The 7,137-nt window shown below is 31.4% G+C and overlaps 1 protein-coding gene across 1 annotated transcript in view; it reads left to right on the plus strand.

The window, feature by feature from the left end:
- Positions 1-4,167: 4,167 nt before the first annotated feature.
- Positions 4,168-7,137, plus strand: part of LOC119831180 — an 83,535-nt gene continuing 80,565 nt past the window's right edge. The window contains exon 1 of the mRNA XM_038354465.1: positions 4,168-4,332. The gene's annotated coding sequence lies outside the window, so the exon portion shown is untranslated. The remainder of the gene's footprint in view (positions 4,333-7,137) is intronic.

Here is a 7,137-nt window from a genome sequence, read left to right on the forward strand (position 1 = left end):
CATTGCTATATCGATAATTGTAGGAAAATATTGTTTCTTATGGGGGTGTATGAAATGCAGTATATATATTTTATTCTATCAACTACAATGTTACATACATATTGTACTTATAATTTAATTGTCTTTTTGCTTCCCGAAATATACAATATTGTGTTCCTCACAGTATAAAGTTGAAACACACAGTTAATTATTACTATTAGTATCAATACTCATAAGCAGAACCGCAGGCCGGACACTAGTTTTTATAAATATTTTCATATTTAAACAAATATATCTTGATAGAAACTCATTTGACGATTGAATAATCGATTATTTGGGCAATTGTAAATATTTCCTTAGCGTCATGAATAAATCGACGAAAATACAAGTACCGCTCATATTTACATAAACATTTGGTACAGTATGGTGTTTATACGTTCTACGATAAATCACGTACAAACAAAATAACTGGCCATCGTATATAATGAACCTCGTCACTTGAACAATATCAACAATGACGTTAATCAGATGGTATCTACGATTTATAAACTTTGCGCTTAGTACAAACTTATACTCCTAATAAAAATGCTTTTTAACCGACTTCAAAAGGAGGACTGTATTTTATTGTTTCTTCATCGATTGGATCAAGATACTGTTCATAGAAATAACCAATGCCTGTTAAGAAGCTATATATGTTTATCTAGGTGTATTAGCAATTGCCCGCGGCATGGTTCTCGTCCGAATTGTAATGTAAATGAAAATGTATTCTTAACCATTCTCAAGTCTAATGAAAGCAAAAAAAATCATTCTTCGCCCCATTCATACCATATACAAACGCCAAACCAATTATAACAAAAAAAAAACTGAAAAAGCCGCTGTAATGAATTCCTCTTATACAGACTCTACGTAAGAAAACCATTAAAATCCTGGTGATCTTAAGGCGTCTAATAAGATATACTCATGAAGACATTCTATTCTGATTGATCATCCATACAAAGTTTGATGAAATCTGTCAAAATCGTGTCTAAAGAATCGGTTACACGCAAACATTCATAGATGGCGTGTGTCCCAGCAATGAGAATATACAGTGAAACTTGGTTAAGTGGGACCTGGATAAGTGAGAAACCTCCATAACTGGAACTCATGCTGAGGTCCCAACACTTTGGCACTGAATTACCTCTGTTATTGGGACGAGGTAAACCTCAATATCTGGGATTTGTTCTTTCGATTTATCATCATAGTTACCTCTATAACTGAGACAGCAAGTGAATTTTATATGCATAAACCTCTGTAACTGAGATAACATGGTTTCTTTACTCATTCTTATTCTACCCACAAATTCCACACGCAATTCCAAGTACGTAAGTACAAATTTTGAGCTTCAATTACCTTCAGTTTTAGTTTCGCTTTCGAAAAATTTTAATGTTGGTGGACAATTGTACCTGTACCTCACCTCTATTAATGGAACCCTCTGTAAATGAGACAGATATTTATTTATACCTGTTTATCTGAGACACTGGGTAAGTGGAATACCTCTATTAGTGAAACGACATTGCAGGTCCCTTGATGTCTCACTTTACAGGTTTCACTGTACATGGGCTGATGATGATGGAATGAACATACAGGTGAAGCTAATAAAAGCGTTTTGAAAACAAAGTTGACTAAAACGTAGACCAAGAGGAGAAAATAGCAGTTTAGTTGGTAGTGTCTAGGTATCAGTACTTATGTTTTAAAGCTGCAGAATTTGTTAGATTGTATATTCGATATATGATATACACGAATTGGGCGTAAGGTCTGCAATCGACCTTACGCCTCTCCAAATGTTCATAGGCGGTGGTAGCGCTTACCATCAGGCGGCCCAGCTCTATTGCCGACGATGACTTAAAAAATAATGAACTCAAGAATAAAAAAAATGTTTTAACTGAGGAAGGAGGTTCTCAATTCAACATAATTCTTTTTTTGGTATTGTTACTCAATAACTGTCCGTTTTCAACTGATTGGCGTAATTCTTTTTGTGTTAAATTAGAAATTGTTGTTATTTGTTCCCTTTTTTAATTTGGATCGCTGATGTAGGTCGATGATCTTCACTGTTAAAAAAAACAGAAATAATTATTTTCAGTTATTTATTTATTTAGTTTATTTAAAATCACTCTTTGTACTTACAGTTAAACTAAAGCGCACATTGTTTTCACTTACATGTTACAGAAGCCGCGGTTTTATTCGTGTAAAAGCGATTTTCTTTACTTCCAATGTTCTCTAACCTAATATAGCCCAAGTTATTCCTTAGTGCATCATCTATATGACAGCGAAAGTCCCGTCAAATTCAGTTCAACCGTTCCACGAAATAAGACGTAGAGATTAGATGAACAGGAAAACCAAAAATTAACAAAAAAAGTTTTTTGGTACCTGTCTCGTATATTCTTCCAATATTCATATGTATTTAATAAAAATCGGGTATTATAATATTACAAACAGACAGTGCAATTCAGTTTAATTATATAGATTTAAACATTAAAAGCACAATGTTGGTTAGGAACCTAGGACCTAAGGACCTTGTGATAAAAAAATCACTTTAGATTTAAAACTTTTAATGAATACAGAACAAGGATGGTTACACATATTTCGTGATTTTTCTTATTATTTACCTAAAGATTTTACTTTTGCAACACACAACAGGCTTTTTAAGCTACTAACGTTTTTATTACTAGCGAACAAAACCAATTTTTTTAGGCTCGATTTTAACACACTTTAAACGGACAGACTTTATTCAAACGTCGTACACTAATCATATGTGATGATCAATAATTTCCTAAGTGAAGCATAGCTATATTATTTTTATAAAAGAGAGTTTAGAAACTAGCATGTCCATCGTGGTAGTAAGCGATTCTAGCGCCCCCTACACGCATATGCTCTCTATATATACAGAGGTCTCTGAATATGTGTTATTGAGTCCTGGTGAATTTTGTTTTTATTAATAAAGAATATTCTTTAAATACATTGAGATCCCTGCATTTGATATGTAAACATATTATGAATATTGTGAACTTTCCAGCTAAGTATCGAAGCGTAATGTAAATATAAATAAAACGTAGAAAACTTGCTTTCAAACTAGTTTGAAAAATATTTACGAGTTTTCAAATTTTTGTTACATAACACACTTGGGAGTCGATCGCTGTGTGTAAACTACTTCCAATCTTTTGTTTTTATGCATATTTTTAAGGGGAAGAAGCAAAAACTAAATACTAAGATCTAGATTTTTTCGTAAAAATTATTAAACGTATAAAAATTTGGAAAAGTGAATAAGAGTTTATAGATAATAAGGGTAAAACAGGATTTGCTCTTTGGGTACGGGCTTAAAAATAAAAAATATAGGTCAATATCAAGTGGAACACGCGAAACTAACACGTAGTGTTCGGTTGTTCGAACTAAAGAACACTGCAGAAGAAATTGGTCGCCCATCCAATTTATGACCGTGCCTACCGTTGCACAACATCATTTTTTTATTATTTTTTGTCATAGCAGAAACAGCAATTCATCAGAAAAATTTCAACGATCTAATTTATGTATGATATATGGTTCCTAAGATACAGCCTAGCGACACACGGACAAACAGACAGAAAAACAGTCCAGATTAACCCTTTTAGAGCGGAATACTAAAAAGAAAGCAGATAGTAACGACCTTCGCAAAAGATATTGAACATCGCCTGATAAAAAGTCATTTATCAGTCGTGCTCTATATATGCAGTTATGTAACATTGTCATCGTAGATATTTCTATTTTCGCGGTATTTATTTTGTTTTGATTCACTTTATCAATAGTTTGATAAATTTATCAAACGAATCAATTTTAAATCAAAAATATACTACCACTGTTCATTAGATCAGAGTTAATTATTAATATATAACTGAAATACTAAGTGAAAATAATTATTCAATACTTAAAGTGCTATATAATTGCAAAGGTTAATTCATAAAATAACTTCCTTTACTATTAAAAACTGTCAACTAACTGCAATTTGTGATAAGAACGATTCTAAAACGAGGTAAATTTAGACCACAGTTGTATTCAATAGCCGCGCTGTAATTCAAAGGAAAACCGCTAAGGCTGTTATGAAAAACGCTTACGTCATAGATGACACGGTGGCTGAAGAGCTTATCTTTACATTTTACATTATAATCAGCCAGTTGTAATCTAGCTTTCGCGGGGAGAGCACGCGCGTCGCCACGGTAACTTCGCGAGTAGGTTTACGAGAGTTCATTTCGTATCGAAATCGCTCAATAAAAATTACATTTATATTCTCATTTGAATATATTTGCTGTGTGTTTGTGAAGTGATTCGTGCAAATATTTCAAGGTAAATATACCGGCCTTTTTCACATTACGAGATTGTGGATACGGTTTGTAGACCCATAAAATAAATAATGCGAATTATTTAATTTTTGGCGGATACGGTATAATTAAATAGGTTTTTTTTTATAGCGAATTGTTTAAATTTATAATAATAAAGACTTACTATTTTACATTAAAAATTAAAAAGCGGAGGCAGTGGGTCGACGTATTTATTTTTATCTTATTTAATTATAATAATTGCAACAGGTTATCAAATAAAATGTTAAATTACGTATGTTCTTCTTTAACCTTGAGTAGCATGTTTTCTAAAAAAACATTTCGTTACAAATATATAGTCATAGAATAACTTTTTCAGCGGTAGAAACATTGTGTTGGGAAATAAGAACTAAGGACTGTATTTCATAGATGTAGTCATTATATTGACGTAGTTGACATAGATTTTATAATCTTTTAAACTTAGCAATAATTCATAAAGTGATTCCAAATTTTTTTGCCAAAATATCGATATATAGTGACAAAAAATTGTGTGTCCTGTTGGGAAAGATGGCTGATCACTTACTTGTCTGTAAAGAAAATACATATATCTTAATATCATACGAGGACAGCGATCTTTTTGTATTTTTTAACAAGGAATTCCATTACATGACTAGAGCAATACAACTAAAACATTGCAATGAATGTGATGTACAAATAACATAATACAATATGCATGTCCCGCGTCGCGCAAATCACGGTAAAACCAGTTTATCCAGAAATTTTGGGACTTTGTTGCGAACCTCGGACTTTGAGGCTCCGAATATTTATGAAGCAAATTCTGTTAACAATTTATGAATAGAGAAATACGTAAAAATACCAAATATAAAATAAAAATGTAAGTTGTAACAATTTATACGTATTAGTTATAGATTACGATTAAATTTCAAATTAGATACTTTTAAATTAATTTGACTTTGATGTCTATTTCAAACTTAATTCTAAAGATATTCTACTAGTCCCGAGATATTGTATCTATATAGAGATGTAACAATAAACATACACAAGGTCTGTAAATAACAACTTAATATCAATTTTATGCGCTATTCAAAAATTTAGTTTTGCTAGTTATTTGATCAAAATTATGTCTTGCCCCTTAGAGCTATAGATTCAATTCGATAGATTAAAAATCTCTCATTCACATTTCAGGTTGCCAATTAAAATACATTATAAACTGTTTCAAAAGTTTTATTTTGAAGACGTTATACCTTTACGTATTATAAACACGAATCCAATTATAATAAACAATAAAAGAATAACTTTACGATCATAATATAGTCATATTTGTTCTTTCTAAGAATCGGCATGCTCATCATAAAATATTTAAGACCCGCCTATAATTCTTAATGGCTGCTTGCTGTCCATGAATCCTTCTTTTAAATCAATTTCTTTCTACGAAAATGTACGACAAAATTTAAGGAATCTAATGTTCCTAACCGAAGTAGAGTACTTCAGTTATAGTAAGGTTCTAAGTAAAAGAGCTGATATTATATGCACTATTTATTAATTTGAAGAGGTTCATTACTTTCCTCCATTATCAACAGCTTCTTAAAACGTGACACAAACAGAATAGAAACAGAAAAGTTCATCCTATCCTACTAATATTATAAATGCAAAAGTTTGTAAGGATATGTGTGTGTATGTTGCTCTTTCACACAAAAACTACTGAACCGATTGCAATGAAATTTGGTATGTAGGCAGCTGGACAACTGGAATAACATATAGGCAACTTTTTATCCCGATGTTCCTACGGGATACGGACTTACGCAGGAGAAACCGCGGGGCGCAACTAGTAAAGAATATGGAAAGGCTCCACGAAAATTATTAGGTAAGAATCCGTCATTTCTCAAAACGTCTACAAACAATTTACTGTGAATGGCAGCATCAAGTGAGAGTTATCAAAATATTTTTTTTAATTATATAACGTTTAAGTTTTCATCATAGGACATATCTATTTAAACTTAAGAAATGGTCAAGCGACGAACACTCAAGGTATCATTTCTAATTTATACTTAGTAAATAAATTGAGCAGTTGTTTTAATGTAGCAAAGTATAAATTCTTTTGTGGAAAAAATGGCAACGTTCTGTTGCACATGGATTAGCAATTGAATGATCTTATCACAATATCCAGATCAGAAAAATTGCGGAGCAGACACAATGTTATATTAATACATATAAAGTTTGTATATTTATATCTACTCGTATGGACTATTGAATTAATTATGTTAATGGATATTCTATTTAAATTAAACTCATTCATATAATCGTGTCTGGATATTTAAAATTTCATCAACGTTTAACAAGAAAAGGTTATGAATATTTATCAAATATATTTCTATGTTAAATCTTTACCAAAATGCATAGAAGTTAGCCCTTCTCCGCAGACCGAAAATCCATTCAGTGGCACAACAAAAAAAATATCGGGTAATAACTTTATTCCTAACGTCTAGTGTGCTGCTGTGTTTTGCGGTTTCATCCATATTGTATTATATTATTGTATAGCCTATGGGTTTCATATATGAATTACACCTAAAAAAAATTTTCAAATAAAACAAGTTCGCGACGTTCATCGACCAAACAAGCTCTTCAACTTTATACTATGAGTATAGATTCTGAAAATGATTTAGGTGTGCAGAATCAATATTATTGCAATTCATATAAAAAACTAGGTTATGTTACTCAGCACTTTTGAATCATCAATTTATACCTAGTCTTGCCATAAATATTGTAATAAAGAAAAAAGAAAATTGTTAACTGCAAATAACATTTATTACTT

This window comes from Zerene cesonia, chromosome 13 (genome assembly GCF_012273895.1).
Source record: "Zerene cesonia ecotype Mississippi chromosome 13, Zerene_cesonia_1.1, whole genome shotgun sequence".
Lineage (NCBI taxonomy): Eukaryota > Metazoa > Arthropoda > Insecta > Lepidoptera > Pieridae > Zerene > Zerene cesonia.